A 23,803-nucleotide genomic window follows, 5' to 3' on the forward strand; every position below is an offset into this window, starting at 1 on the left:
ATAAAAGGCTAATATGCAAAGTGTCCCCTCAGGAGTTTGACCAAGAAACCGGGAGTTTGATGACTCTTTATGACATGTGCTGACCACCAGGGGGCAGCATGCAATGAAGGAAGACCCTGGCCGGCAGCCGGAAGGCCCCTATCGGCCCTGATCACCGGCCAGACCTAGGGACCCTATCTGTGCATGAATTTCATGCACCGGGCCTCTAGTTTTATAGAAAAGAGACCTTTGTTATGAAATCACCTCCACTGGAAACTGAACATCTAAGAATTCTGAGTGCATTTAACCACGTGGCATAATTACTAAGTTGGAACTCAAGTGCCTTCAAGGTAGCTTATTTCCATGTTCTCTCTACCCCTAAAATAAGCCTGGGTGATTGGACTTACAAACTCGCTAGATGACCTGGGAAAGTCCCAGGTTGGCTCATCTTTGAAATGAGAGGACTGAACAACTTCCCTTCTGATGCCGAGCCCTCAAAAACCAATACACCATTTCCCTCTTCAAAATGAGAATAAAGGTCAGATGCACACTATTGCTTCTGTACCTCCACTTGCCTTTTGAATGTCTCTGGTTAAACTCCCAGATGTCTGCACACTGAATCATTAAAAAGAAAAAGAAAAAAGTCTTTTTTTTTTTCTAAAAAGGAGTGGCCTAGGTGTTGATTGGACTGAAATTCCACAGAACTAAAAACAAAACCGACTCCTTCCCGCCCCAAAAACAAAAACCTTCCATATGTGTCTCTCTGGGCAGCCACTTTACTACTTCCTGATTTTAAAGCCAACAGTTAAATTTTTAAAGAGACATCTCACTTTGGAATATAAATGTGTGAAATCTAAATACAAAATATAATAAAGCAGCTTGAGCCAAGCCATGCAATTTTAATTTTTTTGTAGTTGCTTTAATTTAGGGTAGGCGGGCACGTTTGACTTTTGAACTCTGGTTCTAGCTGTGCTGCAGTTATTTGGTGGGTTTCAAGATGAGGCCAGCATCTTCTCAGTGGCTTAGTTCACTCATTTTTGGAAGATGCCCCACATTCTCAGGATACTGAAACCTCAAAATAGCTCAATGCAGAAGGGCATAGCCTTTCCGCGTTACCAATTTGAGGTGGTAAAAGACAAAGACATGTTGCCTACTTTTTCTAAGCACAGGACACGTCCTTTTGTGATTCACTCTCCATGAGACTAAGAAAAATATATGATTACACTGTGGTTCTCAACCTTCCTAATGCTGCGACCCTTTAATACAGTTCCTCATGTTGTGATGACCCCCAACCATAAAATTATTTTCGTTGCTACTTCATAACTGTAATTTTGCTACTGTTATGAATCATAATGTAAATATCTGATATGCAGGATGGTCTTAGGCGACCCCTGTGAAAGGGTCGTTCGACCCTCAAAGGGGTCGCGACCCACAGGTTGAGAACCACTGGATTACAGTGTGTGTCTAGGCCCCTTCTAAGTGCTCCGCTCTGGGGATAATGCACAATGGCCAAGGGTGGTGGCTGGCACTAAGCACAGGGGACCAAAGAAACATCCTCCTCATTTTGGCTGCATCTTGGCAGCTCTGATTTTCAGAATTCCTCATTTAGAATATCCAAAATAATGTTACTAATGATGTTCCAATGTTACTAACAATATCCTTAAAATAGCTCTCCACACCTGGTCATCTTTATCGTCTTTGAAAGCCTTTCATTAGAACATTCCAAGTAATCTTCTACCTCCCTGACTCCCTTGCCTCCTCTGATCTTTTAAGTCCAATTGTTGATCTCTCTTTCTAACCTCAGTTTTCCTCTGTGGTCCCACTCCATGTTCCAGAACATACCCCATTGATGATTTCTCCCTCCCATCCTAACAAAAATCCCCGAGCTCATATTCCTTCCGGAAAACCTCCCCTGCCTAAATTCAAGACTAGTCAAGATAACTTTCAACATATACTTTCTGCAAATGCTTTCGGTCACTTTGATTTAAAGCAATCTAAGTTATTATTTCATTAGATTTTTAATGTGTGTCTGGACTACCTCTGCTCTGTGGGCATCTGTCTTAGCTTACAACATTGTTGAGGTAGCACGATGTGTCAAATGCGCTTTTAGATTACCTTGAACAGTACTGTGAACATGTGTTTAGTCATCTCACACATTTATTGAGCACCTACTATCCTACTATGTGCCAGGCACCGACTGGACCAGGTTCTGGCATTACAGGAATGGATAACACATATTCACTACCTTGGAAGTCCTGTAAAGCCGTAGAGTTTTTTTTTTTTAATTTTTCAGTAGAAGAAGGCAGAATATGTCATGGTGATAAAAAGTTAGAGAACAAAGTGAGGTGGACTAGACAACAGCCCTGTCAGAAAATGTGGGTGGCCAGTGAAAGTTTCTCCAGGGCCTTTCAACTTGATGAAAGGCTGTATTAAATTGAATGTCAAGCCGATTTGACCCAGGAAATAATGGCCATTGAACAATATGCAGAGCATGATTGATTTGTACTTCCTGCATTGCTTAATAACCCTTTTAAAAGTGTTATTGTAGTTGCCCTTGATTAGGGCAATTCATTTCCATTTTCCGAATTTTACATCCCAAACTATGTATTTGCTTTCCTGCTTTTTTCTTGGTTTGGTTCTAAGTTTGTCAGAACAACACTGCCCAATGGCTCTTTTCCAAATTCCTTCAGCTACGTAAGTAGCAGGGTAATTCAGATAAGTTTCTCCCTCACCCCCACCCCCACCCCTTTTTCCTACATATGCAAGCACATACAAACAGCCACCTTCAGGTTTTTTACTGGCCCATCAAGAGGGAAACTTGAGAATTGGTTTAAGTTTGCGAAACTGAGACCATAGCTTTGTGGCTTTGACTGCACTTCCCAGTGCTGAGTAGACTGCTGGGATTCCACAAATAAATAATAAAAATAATAATGATTTTTAAAGCATTTGGAAATGCTGAGTTGAAAGGTGTGGTGTAAGTGCAGTGTTTTATTGTGAAAGTGATATCTCTCGCATTATCTGTTCCTAATGGAGGGCGGCAGTAATGGAGAGGGAGGCACTTACGCCTGTAGCCCAGGGGTCCCTGAAGGCAGGGTGGGGCTCAGGCGGGCACTGCGGTAACACTTACTGTACGAGGCAACTGCTTCCTTCCAGTCTAGCAAGAAGGTATGAGAAGAGTCACGCTGTTGCTTGTTCCCTTAAACCTTGGGGAGTCATCGTTGTTTCTTACTAATGGAGAAAGTGACTGAACATCATACTGGAAAATTACTACAGATTTTAGTTTTTGTTTTGATCTCAGATAAATTTACATTTGGCATGGGGCATGTCAGCAGCATGGGTGTGGCCACGGCAGTGGTCTGTGCTATGGGGCTGAATGATGTCCTCCCTCACCAGTTCCTATGTTGATGCTGTAACCCCCAGTGCCTCAGAATGTGACTTTATATGGAGATAAGGCCTTTGGTGATGAAGTTAAAATAAGACCATTAGGGTGAACCCTATCCAATATGATTAATATCTTTATAAGAAGAAGGAATTGGGTCAGAGAGACACCAGGGTGCTTGTGTTCAGAGGAAAGGCCATGGGAGGACCCAGTGAGAAGGTGGCCCTCTGTAAGCCAATGAGAGAGGCCTCAGAAGCCACACTTGCTGGCACCTTGGTCTGGGACTTTTAGCCTCCAAAAGTGTGGAAGATAAATTTCTGTGGTATATTGATACGGCAGCCCTAGCAAATCAATATAGTCTGGAATGATCAGATTTAGAATCCACACTCAACTTTACAGTACAATATAGAAAAAAAATTTTTCATGTGGTATAGTCTGGGGGCTTTCCCAACTAAGGCCATAACTTTAATTATAAAATGAACATAACCTGTATTAAATTATGAATATGTTAACTTATTGAATGAGGACAGGAAAAATAAGCACCAGATTTAGGCTACATAGGCTTGCTCTTGAAGGTAGAGTAAAAAAATCTGGTTTCCTTGACTGCATTGTCATAACATGCATATATAACCGTTATTGAATCCAGGCTGTATAGACAACCAGAAGAACTCTGGCTCCACACTGTCAGAATGCACGCCCACAACAAAGACTCGGGGAGAACAGCCCTTTCATTCGATCTCTCTGAGCATTACCAACATGAGAGCCGAAAAGCCTACCTCTGTCTGAAGTCTATCTACTTGTACGTATCCATGCATAAGCTATTAACCAGGCTCCCTGGGCTCCGCTGCTGAAAATATTAATATATTCAAATCTCATTCTAGCTACTGCAAAGAACAGTACATCAGATCGATGCATTAATATCTTTCTTAGACAAAAGCATCTGGAATTCTTATTTAAAGTTTCTTCTTGGTTCCTTGGACTCCCACTGAAACATAGGTGATATATGGCCTAATAAGGTACAATGGCCATCAGGTGCCAAAGTGTGGGGTTAACTGTGTCTATAAAACACTGTTTATTGTACTTGAAATACAACACTCTTTCATGAGAATTATGTGCTGAGTACTGTTCACAGCATCCAATGGCAGAAATGTGGTGTGTGTTTTTTTTTAAAATTTTACCTTCTTAGACATTTTACCTGATGGGAATGAGATGGACCGCATCTGAATGCCCTCCGAAGGCAGGTAATGAGACCTTTAATCATTCCATCGCCTCCCCTGTATAAGCTGTATCTTCCAGACACAAATACAGGCTCGGAGCAGTTGGGAGGCAAAGCTTTGCTGAGAACCAGTAAGTCAAAAGAAAAACTGGAGACGTTCAGGCAGTGATGAGAGGGAGACATCCCTTCAGGTTGCCACTCTGCATTTCTGGGTCCCAAGGTAAGAGATATATAACCAGCCTCTACACTAGCCAGCTTTGCCTTTTTACTATTGGCTGCACCTAAGGGCTTTTATCAATGACAGCAAACAAAGTAGGTGGTCTCCTACCTCTTTCTAACTGTAGAAAAAAAAAGTGACATAATTTTTCACAGCCTGAAATAATTGGGGAAGTACAGATACTGGTTAGGATCACTATGAATTATTAGTGGAAAAGTGGGTCTCAGAAGTACGTTACATGTGAAATATTTTTCGTCACTTGAACATGTGCCGTCCAGAGCTGGCCCTGTTCTAGCCGTCACAGGGAACAAACATTTCACATTCACAGATGCTCCCAATTTGGTGCGGTTTGGAGTGTAATTTAGATCAAACGTCTCCATGTAAATGAGTCAGGGTTTCTTAATTAGGTGCCTCTAAAGCAAAACCTTGGACCACATCAGTAGGTGTGGGTGTGGTGCCCACAATACTGGAATCTTTCCTATAGACCAGGCTCTTAGCATCATTTAAATAGAGCTTTTCTTTTCTTTCTTTCTTTCTTTCTTTTTTTTTTTGGTTGTTTTTTTTCAGGCAGTAATAAATCTGCAGATGGCATAGACAGAAAGACGCTACTTCAGAAGAGCTGTCTAAAAACACTGCCTCTTTGGCAAATGCCTTAAAGTAGGTCATTCTGCTGTGATTTAGCTTTTTCTTTAGATTTGATTGCCAGCTTTTTGTTCCCATTGCAAGTAGGGTGCATTCCAGTCCACAGACTTGTTCTTAATTTTTCCAACTGGTATTTGTTTACCAGGATTTGCAGATCTTCATACGAAAATGGCCAATATCCTGTCACAGAGCTAATCATGCCCTTGACCACAGAGAGAAATGGATCCCGGTGCTAATCTGGTGATGCTGAAATATTAAATGCCCTGAACACCCAGCCTCCCCACAGCAAAACTGCGCTGATTTATACCGGTGGGTTTGTTGAAATAATTGTCCCATCTTTTATACATGTGAAGAGAAGAGGTGACAGGATGGAAATGGAAAACTTTTACAAGCCAAATAGCCGTTGTATAGATATTCAGGTTATCTGCTTTTATACTTGTCATTGTTTGTGTTTTTTATAGGGGAAAAAATCACCGGGTCCCATTTCCCCATCGAGGCTTTGGGATTTACATGCAGAACCCCCTGCGGCATTAATGAGTCACCTGCATAAATCCCCTGGCAATCAATGGGCACATAGACCTTGTTTTGTTATATTAATTATTCCTCACAGAACCTTGACACTGACATTAAATGAGGCCTTAAAAAATCTTGATGAAGGTCTTAAGGTATCTTTTACTGTTCAAATATTAGCATTGCAAAAACTATGTCTAAGGCATTATTCATTTTGTGGTACCACACACAGGGAAGAAGGGATTGAAATAAGGGCACAGGGAGTACACTTCCTGGTCTTAACTCTCTATTGCCCAGAGGCCAGCTTTCCCAGGACTAAGTTGTAATCCTCAAATGGTGATATGATTAAAATAAGTGTTAAAATCAGAATGAATAAAACAACTGAGTACATTGTTTTCTCCAGATTGGAGTTGAATATGGTGTCTTCCCCACAGGCCAAGTTTTGTCTTGGCAAATTGTTGGTGCTTTCAGGTGAATTCCAAATTGTCAGTTAAGAAGACACACAAAAAAACTGGGCTCTGGAAAGGAAATGGAGATTATTGGCTAGGTGTGTTGCAAGATGGCCTGGTGAGTGTACACTTAAGAAACAGACTGGGAAAATGGTTTTATGTGCAGTTTTCCTTCATTCCTAGTAAACTTCTTCTACTCAGAAGGCCTGGGGAATATAAGGTTTCAATTAAGCAAATATTCTGGTGAAAAACACTTAAACATTACATTATCCTATGTGGATTAGCAGCAATCAAACAACACAATTAGTATTAAAATTACAACGGACATGGCATTATCATCCTTTGATAATTCACAAGGAACTTTGGAACTTGGAGGTCTCATTAGGAACTTGAGTTATCTCTGTGATAGGGCCTGGTTATTAGATAACATGGGTGGTTGTTGGAGATCTGACTGGTGAAATGACAGCTGATTGAAATCTATTTGGATCCCACTGGAGTGGGAGTTATTTATTGAGTTATAGTATTTGATGATGCTCTTTAGGTTTTTCAATGCTGATGATTCTGAATTATCTGTTGACTTTCTGCTTTTCTTCCCTTTGCTGGTCAATGAGTCTCACTGTGCTTGCCCCAAAGTGGTGTTTAATCCCATCCTCTCTCTTTAGGCTCTGAACAATCTTATTGAATGCATTCTCTTTCATGATTTGAAATATTTCCTCTAAAAGCCTGGTTCTCAAATCTACATTTCCTCCTGTAGTATCATACTTTCACTTGCTAAAATAATTTGTTGAATACCTCCCGTTGCACTAGCCTGTGCTGGCTACATGGGGCACTGCGGAGCCCGGGAAGGAACGAGTCCTGACTGAGGAATTACAGTTAGCCTAGGTCAGTGGTCGGCAAACTCATTAGTCAACAGTACAACGATTGAAATTTCTTTTGAGAGCCAAATTTTTTAAACTTAAACTATATAGGTAGGTACATTGTTATTAACTTAATTAGGGTACTCCTAAGGCTTAGGAAGAGCCACACTCAAGGGGCCAAAGAGCCACATGTGGCTCGCAAGCCGCAGTTTGCTGACCACGGGCCTAGGTTGACTGAAGGATTAATTACAAATTTACCACAGGCTGAGTAGAACTGTCTATGGCTGCACTAGGAACTTGGGGCCTTCATCTCTTTGGTACATTACAGCTTACAGTGGGTTTTTATTTACATGCGTCCTTAGGGGTATAGGTATTGCAATCTCCTTTAACCCAGAAGAGGAAACTGATGCTTTGAGAAGCTGTGTTATCCAAGGTGACACAATTAAGGAGTAATAAACTCAGGACACAAATAAGTTTCCTGGTTCTGAATCCAATGCATTCTTCACTTTCTCTCTTGGATTCAGTAAAAGATTAAGTGTCTGGACTGGACTCTCTGCTTGAGTTTCCAATTGTGTCAAATTCTAATAACTATATATTCTTGCCTTTCACTCTCTTTATCTCATTAGATTTCACACACACACACACACACACACACACACACATACACACTACAAGGTAGGTAAAGCTAAGCATTATTCCCATGCTAAAGTTGATAAAGCCATGGCTGGAACATGAAGCAACAGGCCTACGGTCAATGAGGAAGTTTATAATGGGGAAGCTGGGGCTGAAATCCAGTTCTTTAAATTCTCTCAAGCTATCGGAGCCAAATGTGTGAGACACTTTGCACCCACAAATTACTCTTTCTGATTAGATTGATGGGATAATCTAAATCGTTTTCCAGTTGGTTTTCCTATTCCCCTAGAATGTATTCTTAACATAATGGTTTTTTACAAACTGGAGTCAGTTCATGTTATTCCTGCTCCAAACCCTACAACTGGCTCCCCCTTTTCTTTTAATTCAGAGCAAGAGGCTAATTCCTCCAACATTGTGTGTGACTCTCCTTTTCTCCCCACCCTTCCTTGGCTGCAGTGACACTGGCCTCCTTGCTTTGCTATAGGGCCCAGACCCCAAGACTCTAGATGTCCTCTCCGCCTGGTGCTATGACTCTAGGTGTCCACTTCACACACTCCCTCCCTCCCTCAACTATTGTCAAATCTCACCTGCTTCCCCAAAGACCTGCTTTATTACTGCAAACCACCACACAGCACTCTTGATCCCTTTAATCTGCCCTACTTTTACTGGTTCCTTAGCAGCCATCAACTTCTATTATGCTGTAGCATTTCCTTATTTACTATGTTTATTAAATGTATTTGTTTATAGTATGGGTATTATGTTTATTATGCAAACCCAATGAAAGCAAAGGTGATTCCTGTTCAATTTACTGATGTATTGCAAGTTTCTAGAATAGTGACTCCTGCCACAAAGTTGGTGCTCAAAGTCCACAGATGATCCAGTTTCCGTTAGTGAAAACTCCACTCTCTCTAGTCCACAAATTGAACACCTTGGCCTTGTCTTGATCTATTTTTGGTTATGCGCACGTCATATCAAACCAACAGCAAATTCTCTTGACTTCCTTTAAGGTCCTTCTGGGCATCCCCCCACACCCCCGCCGGAGCTCCTCAGCCAACACGGGAGCAACTGCTCTCTAGCCATGCCCAGATAGCCGCTCAGTTTCTAGCTTGGCTCCAGCCTCCTTCTTTGGGCCTTGCATCCCCAAATCCATTTTTACATATGATCTTTCTTTAAGTTGAGAAACTCAAATGGAAACAAAAGCAAAACTTACATTTTGCAACTACTCACTAACCTGCCTTGGTTCCCTATGGTCTGAGACATGGCTTCCAGCTTTTCTCCAGGCCCCACCCATAATCTGGCTCCTCCCTGCACTTGGGTCTCTCCTTCTTCTTTTCTCCGGTCACAAGGTCACAGATAGCACAGGCTGCTCAGGACCACATCCGGGCATCCCCCTTCGCTTGTTTCAGGTGGACCCACAGTCATCTCTGTGCTTCCCAAATGCCACCCATGCTTCAAAACCTAACTTCAGCTCTACGTTTCATTGGAGACTTCTCAACTATGTTAGTCTGTTTCTCCTTGCAGATACTGTTTAACAGTTAATTATTCTCTACTCTTTTTATTTTTCTTAAGTGCTTTGTCCCCTGGTAGATTAGTAGCTCTGCAAAGGCAGAACTTTATTCTTTTTAAAAATCTTCCTAACTCTCACTAACGTAGTAGTATGAGGCACATCTAGGCACTCCTTAGATAGATATTGTTGATTCATTGATTGATGGCTGTATTCTTCTCCTTCTTGTATATGTACTTCACCATGCTGGCTGTAGATAGCTGAACATTTCAAATGATATATTTTGAATGATACCCTAAATTTATATATCTTTGGCAAGTAATAGCATTTTTGCAGCTATACTGTTGAGCTATATATTAGGATAAATGTATATTTAAACTCCAGCCTTATCTAGTTTATAGCATGTCTGAACGTAGCAACCGATACTGCTTTCACCAGGGATTAACTGACTCATACTTATTAAGAATGTGTGTGTGTCTGTGTGTGTTTCTGTGTGTGCACGCTTCCTTCCATACATCTAAAGTGAATCCTATCATTAAGAAGTCACAAAATATGCAGATATGAGTATAAAAAGCACTTAGGAAATAACTAGATAAAGAATATAATCATTAATCCAACCAATAATTAAGCCTTTGATGGCACATTCAGGCTTTAACGGGAAAGCCTCCATAGCACACAACAATAAACTAAGTTTGCATAATATAAGCTGCAAAATGGCCCATTATTTGATGTTTTTCAGCAACTCTGATTTTATTTTACAAAGCTTGGAGGGAGATTATCACTCTTTTACTGTTCATTGGTCAAACCTTAAAGTTCTGCCTTCTGTCATCTTGTCTTCTCCTGACTCATCTTGAGAACAGACAGTTTGGTTCCTGGCAGTGTGTCTTTCTGCAGCACTAACCAAAGAGTGAGAAATACAAGCACTGTTGAGAGCAAGCATCTCATTCATGAAACATGTTCAGGGACCAAATTCTGTGCCTCCCTTCCACAGAAAAAGCCATTATAAGAGTGGTGTGTATTATTTATTATTTTGGACTCTCCATGTTTCTGCTTCCTTTTATTCCTAGGACAAATGAAAGCAAACCTAATTATTCTGGATGTTGAATCTCATTTAAAAGCCATCTTTCTCTTTGCCCAGCCTCTGCTCTCTCGGTTCACAGAAAACTTCTCCCCTCCTTCCTTGTAAAAACTCCTTCTGAAAGTGTGGTTCCTTGACACAGCACCAGGGAGCTTGTTCTCTGTGCAGAATCTTAGGCCTCATCCCAGACCTCCTGAATCAGAATCTACATTAAAAAATATTTTTATTGAGCCCTAGCCAGTTTGGCTCAGTGATTGAGCGTCAGCCTGTGGACTGAAGGGTTCTGGGTTTGATTCTTGTCAAGTCACATGCCTGGGTTGCAGGCTCAATCCCCAGTAGGGGGTGTGTAAGAGGCAGCCAATCAGTGATTCTCTCTCATCATTGATGTTTCTATCTCTCTCACCCTCTCCTTTCCTTTTTGAAACCAATAAAAATATATTAAAAATTGTTTTTATTGATTTTAGAGAGAGAGGAAGGAAGAGGGAGAGATAGAAACATCACTGAGAGAGAAACATTATTGGCTGCCTCCTGCGCGCCCCCTACTAGGGATCGAGCCTGCAACCCAGGCATGTGCCCTGATTGGGAATCGAACCTGCCGCCTCTTGGTGCATGGGATGATGCCCAACCAACTGAGCCACACCAGCTTGGCAAAATCTACATTTTTTAACAAGACCCCTAGCCATTTGATTTGTAAGCACATTGAAGTTTGGGAAAACCTGAGCTGGAACTTTCTGAAATGCTTGGGTGGCAGGAATGCTAGCCACAGGACCAGCAGGTGGAAGACCCTTACAGTGCCCGCTGTCCACCACTTGAATCCCTGGATATCCTCCACCATTTGAGTCCCTGTTTCCTGAGAATGTTGAATCAGTCACACGGCACGGATGGAGGGCACTCTTTTTTTCCAGCCAATTAGTGGCCACCATTAAGCTTTTCTGCCAGAACCTGGGTTGTTTGAGGTGAGGCCTTTCGGATGAGCTGCAGGATGATGGCCCTGACCTCCTGTGGTCCTCGAAGTTCCCCTGGTGTTTTTTGTGAGAGAAGAGGTTGATAACCTCAGTGTCCTGGATGACTTCCAATCTGTGTAATTGCACGCAGTCTACCTAAGCCTGCTCTGTCGTTTCAAATAGGTACATACGGTATTACTCACTTCTTGTACCACACTGCTGTGTAGTGTGGCTACAGACTCCTAATCAGCTGGGGTTTTCAGGTGGCTGCATTCATGATGAAGAAAACATCACTCTAGCCAACTCCCTCCCACCCCCCACTCTCTCCAGCTCCCTCCACCCCACACGCATCTGCCTAGCTGTTTTCTTCTATGTTACGTTTTTGGATAAAAAAAGTGTTTTGGGATCAGAAATTCCTAGAGTGGGACAATGACATTTCCTTAGTTCCCTTACGTAACACCTGCTCCTAGGCCTCCCTAGCCCTCATAGCGCATTGCAGGGACACTGGTGGAGAAAATAGCAGGAGTGTGTGTGGTGAAATAGGCCTTCCTCTGCCAAGACACAGCTCAGTTCCTGGGACTGTCAGGGAAGCACAAATTACATATAGTGTTTGGCAGCCTAGGAATCGGTCCTTTTCAGTGTGATGTGAAGGGAGAGTGAAGTCAGAGAGGACAGGGCAGGCTAGTTAGAAAAATACAACAGGACGTGAACTGCCTGTAAAAGGCCTTGCTATGGCTCTGGGGGATGCCTGGTCCTAAATAGAAATGTGGTGAGTGGAGAGTGAGGGGAATCCCTCTGTGATGACGCAGAGGTCAGCACCAGGAAGCACGTGCTGTCTGGAACAGCAGAAGAAAATGAAAGAATGATGGGAAAAGATGGGTGAGCTGGGAGCCAAGAGGATGGGTCTGTGATCTAATCAGAGAAGACATAGGGTTGAGAGCAGGATCTTTCTGGGATATAAAATGGTTGCTAAAAAGTGTTCAAAAGGGGGAAAAAATGGGATTTCAGTGAAGCATCATTTTGCATGAGTAAATTTATTCTTTTTTATGTCCAAGCACAGAGGCACAAAATAATTAGATAAAAATTCCTTTAGAGCAGGGGTAATTTATTTTATCTTTTCATATCCCAAACACTGGGGGAGATAAATGAATTAGCTAATGAATAAAATGAATGAATGAATAAAATAACAAAATTAATAATGGGAAGGATATTATTAAGACGTGTATGTTGACTTTCAGTTTATGGAAAGCAGAAAAAAGAAAAAAAAACATACACGTTTTAGTGCCCCAGGGCCAGCACCTATGTCTTGCCTACTCCTGCCCCAGAGTGGTTTCCTTGTCTCCTCTAAAATGGGAAAGAGAAGAAGAGCAAGGGGTTCCTCCACCAGATGGACAGACTAACTGAATGCCCAGAACAGAGAGCCATTTGCTAATGCCCGGGAGAAGAGGAAGGGCTAGAGGCAGAAAGTTGGGAAGCCAGAGCAAGATAGAGAGAAGTGAACATTCCCAGAGAGGGCAGGGAGGTAGATAACATAGTTGAATGAGGTCCCCAGGTCCCAGGGGTTGGGCGTTGTCCTGATAAAACCCTCTTGATTTCCAGCTGAGTGTCTATCATGATAGCTACTCAATAGGTGTTAGCATCATGACTAAATGGACAATAGATGATGTAGGCAAGACTGCTTCAAAGGTGAAGAGAGCTCTCAGAGTGAGGCATGGGTGGAAGAATTTGAGGATGGTGGTGATACTGGGAGGAATGGGGGGAAAAAGCAGGGTGGGGGGGGCAATGTAAGAGAAAATAGCCTGGTTAAAAAGAATGTATGACACAGAAGAGAAGAAATGACTAGAAGTGAGAAAGAGTCATCTCTGTACAAGAGTCAACTCTATACAAAAGGCAATATTTAGTATAAAGATTCTGCATGCATTTTTAACGTCCTTTGTACATATCAACAAGTTAACCTGAGGAAAAATTACAGACCAAAAACATGTCATTGAGGCAGAGATAAAATACTTCAATATTCTAATCTTAAATTTGAGCTCTATTGTTGTGTAGATAGTTTCAAGGGACGGTTCCCAATGTCCTGATCAAACACCCCCTAACCTCATCTCCTGGTCCCCAGAGGCTCTCATTCCGAAGCCCATGGTTTTAGTTTTGTTCCTCTTCAAAGTCAAGTGCGGGCTGAGTCTGCCACGGGCCCAGACCAGTGATTCCCTCCGTCCACTGCTAAGGCCCAGTCTTTTCTCAGCCCAGACAATCCTGTCCTGAGATCTGAAATCTGGTGTACAATCTGCACTTTTTCTTGCATGAGGGAGAAAACAGCAACCCTGCAACATGGCAGTGAGCAGCCGCCCCGCTAACTATTCCTGGATGTCACCCCGCAGCTCTCATTTCTGCCTCCCCCTCTGCAGCCCGGGTTCGGCTGCCGGACTTGTCAGCACCTTGTCAGGCTCCCTGGTGCGTGGGCTACCGTCGGACTCTGTGTTCTTCACAATTATCCAGAAAAAACTCCCCAGAATCCTTCACAAGCAAAAAATATATATACTAACAGGTAAAAAAAACCACAAAGCGACTTTCAAAAATGCAGTCCCCTGAAGTGGGCGCTCCTTGCAAAGCTGCTGTGTCCCCTCCCTGTCGGCCCTGCAATGCCCTTTTGTTCGAGGTGTGACAAGGATGCGGGAGCCAGTGTGATGTCACGAAATAATACACACATGTCAGGCGTGCTTTCATGTCTTGGGTGCAGACCAGAATAAATTACTCCCGTGGAATGTTTTGCTTTTCTTTGCAGGGAACGGCCCCGCAGTGTACAAGGAGCTACGCTGACAAGTGGCGGAGAACTATTATTAAAAAGAAGCTCCTGGAAGGGAGGGCTGAGTGGCCCAGGGTTTCGCTGGGGTTCAGGAGGCGGAGGCCTGGGAGGGAGTCGTCAGGCGGACAGCAGCGAGACATGCGTCTTGTCCCGGAATTCTCATGGGCGGTGGGAGGAAAACGAGTCCAGCATGACATGAGCGCGAGGGAAGCGGTTCTCAGAACTGAAGGTGAACCGAGAGGAGTTGGCAGCTGCCTGGACGTGCCAGCCAGGGAGGCCAGGGTATCGGAGACACGTGACAGACCGAGCGAGGCAACTGCAAAGCTCCCCAAGCAGCTCCCCGGAGGGCTTGCCAGGAGGCCAGATGCTGCTCCTGGAAGAGTATTCTCCCTGGTTGGGCATCTGGGTTCAGCGCTTTCCATGTCAAGGGGAGAGGAGAGGTGGTAAAGGCAGAGCCGTCCCTGCCTTTTAATAAAATGTAAGCCTCCGAAGTGTACATATATGCTCATGCACACCCACACACAGCATTAATGCATGTGGACATGGAACATGTTTTAAAAAGAACTCCTAAAAATAAAACTTTCCCCGGTACTTTTTAGGTGGAAAGCGAAGTGTTAGGGGAAGGAGGGAGGGAGGGAGGGAAAGAGAGGGAGAGCTGGAGAGTTGGAGAGAGAGAGAAAGAACACAGACACCAAGAAAAACCCTTATATCAGTATGTCAGCTTCCTAATTAGTTAGGTAATTTTACTTAAAGAGCGGGGATTATAGTTGGCGTTCAATTAAAAAAGGAAAGGGAATTCGAGCGATGGGCTTGTGCGTCTATCACCGTTGGCTGGTCTTTCTCACTCGCTGCCTCATCATTCCTTCTTCCCTGGAAACACAACCGGGTATTGGTGTTGGCAGGAAAGCAGAGTGTGGTCCAGTGGACTGGAAATCAGGTGACTTGAGGTCTGGTTGATCTCCCCCCGCCCCCCCTTTCACTTTGAAGTTTCTCTGTGTCTCTGCTTCACAAAACAGGAACTGAATTTCTCATACACTTAAGAGTGGAGGGCAAGCGTTTGTAATCAAGGTGATTTTTGTTTTTTGGGGGGCTTTTTTTTTTTTTTGCTTCACCTAATGCTAACTAATTCAAGGTAGTCCTATGAGGTCAATATGGGACCTGGAAAAAATGATGGACAGGGAGGTTGCTTGATATAATAGGAGATAGGAGCAGTAGTCTTTAATTTAGTAGTGACAGTAATGCCAGAAAATATAAAACTAAGTTTTTATATTCTGAGATCTGTTACAAGTCCCAGATAATCGAGAAATCAGGAGAACTGGCACCTCTCCCCTTACCCCCCTGGACAACAGCGACAGGTCTAACAGGCTCCAGCACTGATGGGTGGTCACAGAGCCCTGGCCAAGTCTTCCTCAGTAGGAGAGCCTCTCTTAGCACCCCTTCATTGTGCTCAGGGCCTTTGCACAGGCCATCTTAATACTGACACATATTACTTCTTTTACAATCAGGGCTGCTCTTCTCTTCATCATGATGAAAAGATAAACATCAGGTGAAGAGAGAGTTGAGAGGAACAGCTTACTAACCAATACCCTCAGAATGTAATGTTCCCTAGTCTTAGTCTGAAATATATCAAGTTTCCAAATTTCCAGTTGATCTTAAGTGGAACCATAACTGACTATTAGATGATCATCTTCTCTCTCGATGAAGTCATGTGACTCCATGTGTTCAACAGAAATTGCTGACTATCTGTGATGTGTGGGGCTCTGTACTAGGCTCCGGGATGTAGCAAGAGTCAACATGATGCACATCCCTGTCTTCCTAGAGCCTATGCTCTAATGACAAAGGGACCAGGTCAGTTTCTTATAATTCCCACCTTCATCAATATTTTAAGAACTTAACTGCTATCAGTAACATTTTTTCTTCCAGCTTATAATATTTATTCCTGTGATTTTTCAAGTGCCAAAAGCTGAAGGCTCAAACAGTAGCTAGATATCACTGTAAATTTTGCCCAATGTCCTGTTATCATGAGAATTTTCTAGGCCTCCTTTTGGAAGTAATAGTTTTAACCACAAAAAATTAATAGTTCTGCTCTTGCCAAGTTTTCTTTGTCACCATGCATGCCATTCTCAGACTCCTTTCCCAGGCTCTTCCTCTAATGACCCTTCAGTGTTAGACATCCCCAGGAATCTGTCCTCAACCCTCTTCTCTCTTCACACCCTTCCTTAAGGTTATTCATGACCTTACCACGTTGCCATCTTTAAACCCATGACTCCTAAATTCAGACCCAATCACCTTTCCTGAATTCCCAACATATAGTTCTTATCTTCTAATAGATGTCATGAATGGAATATAAACAATGACCAAATCACATCATGTCCCCAAAATTTCAACTTCTTTCATGCTTCCCATTTTATCCTTGTCCTCTATCTAAGTTCAGGATATCATCACTTACCTAGTTAAAAACCGGGTGCCATCTGAAATCTTCCTTATTTCTAACCTCTTGCATGCACTTGTTGAGCACATCCTGTTGACTCAATCCCCTCCCCCCGCAATGCCTTCTGTATCCATCCCTTGCCCCATCCCCTCCGCCCCCACCTCCCTTAGTTTGAGATCTCTAGCTTGGACTATCATACAATCCTCTTAACAAGGTTCACTACCTCTAGCATTGCCCTCCTACAGGCTATTCTTCACACTTAAAAGGATTGTGATCTCTAGAAATACAAATCGCACCACCATATCTCCCTGCTTCAGACCCTTCAGTGATTTACTGTCTACAGAATGAATTTCAAATTCTTTAGCAAAGCGTATAATGTCCTGCACAATTTAGCTCATTTACTACATCCTCGGCTTATGTTCTACCGCTTCTAGGATCCACCATTTCTGTACCACGCTGTAGTTCTTCTCGGTGCCTCTTGGTACAGAGTATTCTCCCTGCTTACAGTCGGCCTGTTGTCGGCCACACTGCCATCCCCAGAGACAGCGTCTGGCATTTGGGAGGCTCTCTTTGGTTTCTCTAGGCTAAATTTCAGCACCTGCTTGGTGTTTTCATAGAGTCTTGTGATTTAGCACCATATTTACTATAATTGTTTTTTAATTTACTCCAGGAAACTATAGGATACATGAGGGTAGGAGCCCCCTTTCTGCCTCTAGTATCAAATTGTGTGGGCAGCAAATTTTTTCTGTAAAGGGTCAGAGAGTAAATATTTTTGGCCTTGTGCAACTGGTTACAATTATATAACTCTCACCATTGCAGTGTGAAAGTAGCCATTGGAAGTATATAAATATATGAGGGTGTGTGTGTGTGTGTGTGTGTGTGTGTGTGTTCCAGAAAACTTTAACAAAAGCAGGTAGCAGGCTGGATGTATTCCATGATCTACAGTTCCCAACTTCTGATCTAATTCAGTGCCTGGAGTACAGTAGTCACTCATTAAGACTTCCTGCAGTAATGGGTGGATAAGATTTTACAGTTAACATTTTCACAAATGCAAATTTATTTGACCTAGTGCACACATGAGCAAAAGGGAGGGCTAGAGACCTTAAAAGGTTTTCTTAATGTTGTACAGTTTCTAAGGGCTGAGGTTGGGATGTGGGCTTATGTCTTCCGATTCCAAATCCTTGATTCTTTCCATTAGGTAAAACGCCAAGATTCATGGTGGAAAAGGGTGCAGCAACTTAAAAACCTTGCCTCTTATGAGAGAAACACACTCCGTGGGGTGGTTCCACCACTAATAGGGAAGACAGTGATAGATGGGCAGTAGCCATTTTAAGTTTTGTTTTTTTTCCTCCCTATTATTCAGTGGTTAATTTTCCCATTCAGATGTTAAATCAAAAGATCAAAAGTAATAATTTCACTCCGGTCTTAAAAAGCCTTATCTCCCAAAGCCTTCCTGCAGAACAAGGGTCCACCACTGGAAGGATCATTGAACCCTAGTCCCCAGCTCACAGACCTTATAAATCCTGTGCCAAGATGTCTCCTAAGTAGATGACATTTTAATGATTACTACAGGGAGTTGGGAACTATTGCTTCATCCTCACGATCAGAGTAATTAATTTTCTTAACTACCAGGCCAAATTCTGCCACGGGAGTCCAGTTGAGAAATTTCAGACCCATAGGAAGTACATTAGCTCTTCAAAGTGATTAGGGTGCCATTTCAAATACACAAGCAAAGGAGCTATTAGGCTTCTGGCTTATTTCAAACAACTTGCAGCCCCTGTCCCTCAGGGAGGAAAAAAAAAAGGAAAAGAAAAAAGAGAGAGAGAGAGAGAAAAAAAGAAAATAACAATTTGCACAGGTTCCTCATTTTCCAGTAAAAATACCCAGGGCTTGCAAGTCGTGGGATATCAGGTATTGTGGTTGGGTGAGAGACCAAAGTGTACAGAAAAAGGGCGGAGTGCCAGAAGTCAGCACAGAAAAACACATCCTGCTCCAAAGCACACGGGGCCGAGCCTTCAGAGGCCCGCGGCAGGCAGACGGCTTCACCAGGCACGGCTCCGTGATCAGGGAGAAGGGCACGGGCTTACGGGCTTTCCAGTCTATTCTATAACCCTGTCTCATTTTCCCCCCAAATATCAGAAATGCCCGCTATGTATGCCGCTTTAAAGACAGGGTGGATGGATTCTTACCTCACCATCGTTTCCTCACACAACCCTTATATTTCTAGATCATCATCGTTTGAGTTGCCTTTGACATGCTTTTGTGGAATATTTTATTTAACATCCGTGAAGACCACAGAGAAGCTTTAAATATCAGTTTACTCTCACAAAATAGCCACAGCTCGCCAGTCTCGCCTTTCACGGAGGCATTCGACTGGCACCCTTCCATGAGATCTGTCTATTCAGCCATATCAGTTTTTCACCTTGGAATTCTATGAACAGCTGGGAGATTTTCTTAGAGTCAATACAAAAAGGGAAGATTTTTAGCTCCCCTTTCAAACTCTTTTATAAAGTGCAAGTCTCCTATAAGACATTTATTTGCATCCAAAGTCTGCAGTCCGTATATTCTTCCAAGGCTGTTTTTGGAAGTCAACGAATGACTACTGCGTGTCATCTCTACAAGCCACCCACTTCTAAGACATGCTGATGTTCTGTGAACAACGCATACCTATTTGGGAACTGAATTTGAGATTGTTTTGTCTTCCAAAATGCATGCCACAAAGTAAATCTGGCTAACAAGTTTGGGTTAGTGGTGCATTTTTGTATTTATTTTCTAAAAATCTGTAATTATATTATTTTTATCCTGGAAATAAGAATGTGGGAAAGACTTTCAGCAGTGGCTAAAAAGCCTTAATGATAGTAATTGCAACACACATCCCAGGACTGCAAAAGGCCAGCATGTGGTCTAGGCGGATGTGGAGTTGATCGAATTCGAGGAGGGTTTCCATGCGGGGTTGAGGCACAGGAGAAGGCCCTACTGGCTTCAAAACATCTCCCTTCCCAGGCCTCCACAAGGCCAGTGTGCTGTTCTGCCTGGCAGGAAGCCCTCACTGTGAGACACATTCTGATAAGTTGGACAATGAGCAAGAGAACTGTCCCTCGGAAACTGCGGTAAGGGGAGCCTCTGCCCGCGAAGCTCAGGGAGGCCTGGGCCCGCCTCCACCCTCCTCAGCAGCTGAAAGGCAAGGAGCCCAGATTCTCTCGCAGGAAGCTCCCACTTCAAAGGTGAAGCTAGTCGGGTCTGAGAACATGGGGCAAGATGTGGATCAGGTGGATGTAGAGTCGGACACAGACTGGAGTTAGGCTCGGGAGTACACGTGGGGGTTGGGCACGGCATGGGGGTGTCACGTGGTTTGTCAAACATGTGAAAACAGCCTCACCGGGACTGGGGAAACTGGCTGAGTTGGGCCAGCATAGAAACTATGGTTTTGGAAAACGATTCTGTGGTGAGACGAAGAATTTTCTGGAAGCCGGGAAATTTGGCAACCCAGCCTTTGCGATTCTTCCTGTATTTATTTCATTGAAAGTTATTTTATATTTGTCTCACTATAAAAATAGTACATGTCAACATATAATGTTTATCTAGACCCTAACATGGGCTATTAAAAAGATTATTCATTGACTCCTCACACAAATAGGATCAATTGCAATCTCTACTTTGTAGACAGAAGACGAAAGCTCAGAGTAAAGGGGCTTGTTCATGGTGTGTCTCTGGTGAGGGGCAGAGCCTCCACTCACACTCAGGTCTCCTACCTGCAAAGCCTGTTCTCTTTACCTGTCTTCCCCAGCTCAGGCTCCTTCTACACCGTAGGTAGAAGTGAAAAGGAAACACATGAGAGAAATAAACTTCTCATAATGCAACAACTCTAAGAAAGAAATAGTAACATCTCAGCATATATCTTTACAGTCTTTTCCAGATGCATGACTTTTCCACATATTTATAGTTCTACTCCCTCTGAGTATATAAAATATTATATCCCTGCCTTTAACTTAGCACAAGCATTTCCCTGAATTTAAAAAACCCCAATTAGCTATGAACCACATTTCCCTAAAATAGTATGAACTGATACCATTTACCATGTTCTGTCCCTCATCACTGAACGCTTCGGCCGGCTGTCTCCAGGTCTCCACCAGTGCAAATGTTCTGTTGTAAACAATTTATCTGCAGAACCAGCCTGCTGTTACTTAGGATAGGGTCCCAGCAGTTAAGACGACCACTCAAAACGTATAAAGATTTGAAAAAGTTTTCATTCTTGAGATATATTACATGTTTGCCTTTTCCAACATGCAGAGAGACACATCCCACTGAGCAGCATGTAGAGGGCTTGATTCAATACACACCTGACAAAATGGGATTCATCTGATTTTATTAGTTTTCTATAACCTCATCTTTTTCTTTCTCCTTCATGCATTTGCAAAATAGAGAAAAGGGTGCACCATTCTAGCAGGTCTTGCTTTTGCTTTTTAAAATTAATGTTGGAGGGACTATTTTCACAGTTTGAAACCTCAGACTTATCTCCATGGCTGACTAGACATGGGCGATAAAGAAAGGAAAGAAATAAAGACTGTATGGCCCTGGCCGGCACAGCTCAGTGGTTAGAATGTTGACCTGGGGATCGGAGGGTTTGAGTTAGACTCCTGTTCCAGGGCATGTACCTGGGTTGCAGATTCATTACCCTGCCTGGTTTGGACACATGTGAGAGGCAACCAATCGATGTGTCTCTCTCCCACTGATGTTTCTCTCTCTCTCTCTCTCTCTCTCTCACCATTCCAGGTCCTCCTTCCCATTAACTTCAGCTTCGCTTTGCCTCCCTAGTTTTCCAAAGAAGCAGGCTAAAGGCAAATGCACTTGACACTTATATTTTATACAGATAGAACTTGCCATTTATGTCACAGTTCAGAAGGTACCCCAGGTCCTTCCAGTGCTTCTCACTGTAATGTCAATTTGTGAAAGCGACTATAAATAAAGGCTGCTAGTTGATGGCATTTTGAAATGATAGCTTATGCTGAATTCCTGATCTCAAGCTATCACAGCAGAACCATAGAACTTGAACTCAAGTTTGATCAAGAACGAGGACTCTGAGACTATTTAGCCTTTACAGCTATTGTGTAATCTTATGGTTAATATAATCACAACCCGTTAAAAGTTCTGGCTTCCTGGCCAGAACTTGCATTCACCTTCTAGTCCAATTGTGCAGTATCGAGCTTTCTCAGTTGGCACTTCTCTGCTTTCAAGGGAGCATTTAACTCAGACCTCTGCAAACATGGAGCTCTGTTCTGTTGGCTGTAGAGTACGTAGGCCAAGTGGAATTTCTGGCACTTCATTACATTCCCTGACCTTCACTAAACAAACTTCAAAATATATATATTTGCAACAATTTGAAATAAACACTACATACAAGTGTTGATGGTAGATTTTTCTGAAGAACTACCAAATGCATCAAGACTAAGGAAAACATTCTAATGATTCTTTCAAACATGAATATATTTAAATTCTCGTTAAACAATCTTCTTATTTAGTCTTCTCAGGCTTTGATGACATGCCACGATTTGCTGTTTATCAAAAACTTAGCAAGAAATGCTTAACAAGATATAATCATGTGCACACACTTGTGCATAATTAAACCCAGTTTAAAAATCAGTGCGCAGTGGAATATGGTCACACCACTCAAGAAAGGTGGGTGACTGGCAAATGACACTTGTCTATCTATAATGAAAAATCTTATAATGTGAATGCTGTGAAGGTGATATAGTAATCCGTTCTTAAATCTTCGTTAAATACATCTATTTCCAACTCTACCGAGCTGAATGAAAGTTCTAGCAAAGTCAGGAAGTTAATTTAGGTATAAAAACACAATCAGGCATTAGTTGTTCACACTGGAATGGTGTGGCATGGAGGTGAAGATTCTCATCCTTCCAAGGTTTTTAATTGGATGGATTCTCATCTGTGTGTTTTATTTTTTTTTAAAGAAGAATTTAGCTGACTCTCATTTTCTTCATTTTATAGCTGTTCTTTCAGTTGGAATGGAAGAGGATTAATTGAGACTGAGTAATTGATATTTCTCAAGATATACAAGACTAGGTATTGCATCGCATTAAAGACTACACTTTCCCATTTGTTTTATGACTTTGTCCAGTTAACGTTACTGAGATAAGCACTCTGGTATTTACTTGTAACTTGAAACCCTTTTCACAGTGTGACTGGATCCTACGGGAAAAGAATTAACATTTGAGGAATGCTTACCCTGTGCCAGGCATTTTATATGCATTATCTCATTTAATTCTCATAACCACAGGATATGGCTAACATAATTTAATCCAATTTTATGTGCCTGGGATTATAAAGGGAGTTAAGTATAGAACAAGGATTTGACACTAGATCTACCTATTTCTTTAAAGCCCAAGATCCTTTCACTAAATCACACTGGGTTTCCCACTGTAGCCAGGATGTGGAGGTGACAGGAAAGGCCATTCTAACAACGAGGGGTCCTCTGAACTGTGACACGGGTGCCCCTCTGGGAGTAAAATAAGTAAGAGGATAATATGACTAATTAGATTAAGACATGTACCTAAAGTAGTGACTAGTTAAGTAAATTATGAGCTATGCATACCATTGAATGCTATATCATCATTAGAAAGAATCAGATGAGTCTGTTTAATGAAATGTGAAGCTGTCTATGAGTTGCAAAGTAGTTGCAGGAGAATATGTGCTGTATGATATACTTTGACACAATCAACAACCATACACACATTTTTGCATGTGCTTAGAAACAGGTCTGGAAGGACATATACAAAAGTGTTAGTTACTTCTACTCAGCAGTCTAAGAATGACTAGTAGGCAAATTTCACTTTTTAATAAAATATTCACCACTGTTTAATTTTTTTGTGTGCAATCACATGTATTACATTTACAATTAAAATTCATGTAATGAACTCATTGAATAATCTGCAGAAATGACCAGACCCAAGGAATGGCGATTAAGGTGATGAAGGAGATTTAACCTCACAGAAGTAAACTCTAACAAGCTTTAACATGACCATCTGCATATGGTCAAAGCTAAAACCTTATCACTTGTATTGAGCTCTGCCTTATCTGAGGAAGGCGTTAACAGAGGACAAATGAGTAACAGTCATTTCAAATTTAACATGTCCAAAAGGGCCC

General features: G+C 42.4%; 1 protein-coding gene across 1 annotated transcript in view; it reads right to left on the reverse strand.

Moving 5' to 3' along the window:
- The window catches only part of ARHGAP15 (Rho GTPase activating protein 15), a 665,580-nt gene that overhangs the window by 38,751 nt on the left and 603,026 nt on the right, over nucleotides 1-23,803 (reverse strand). The gene's annotated exons all lie outside the window — the stretch shown is intronic.

Source organism: Myotis brandtii, unplaced genomic scaffold (genome assembly GCF_000412655.1).
Source record: "Myotis brandtii unplaced genomic scaffold, ASM41265v1 scaffold493, whole genome shotgun sequence".
Lineage (NCBI taxonomy): Eukaryota > Metazoa > Chordata > Mammalia > Chiroptera > Vespertilionidae > Myotis > Myotis brandtii.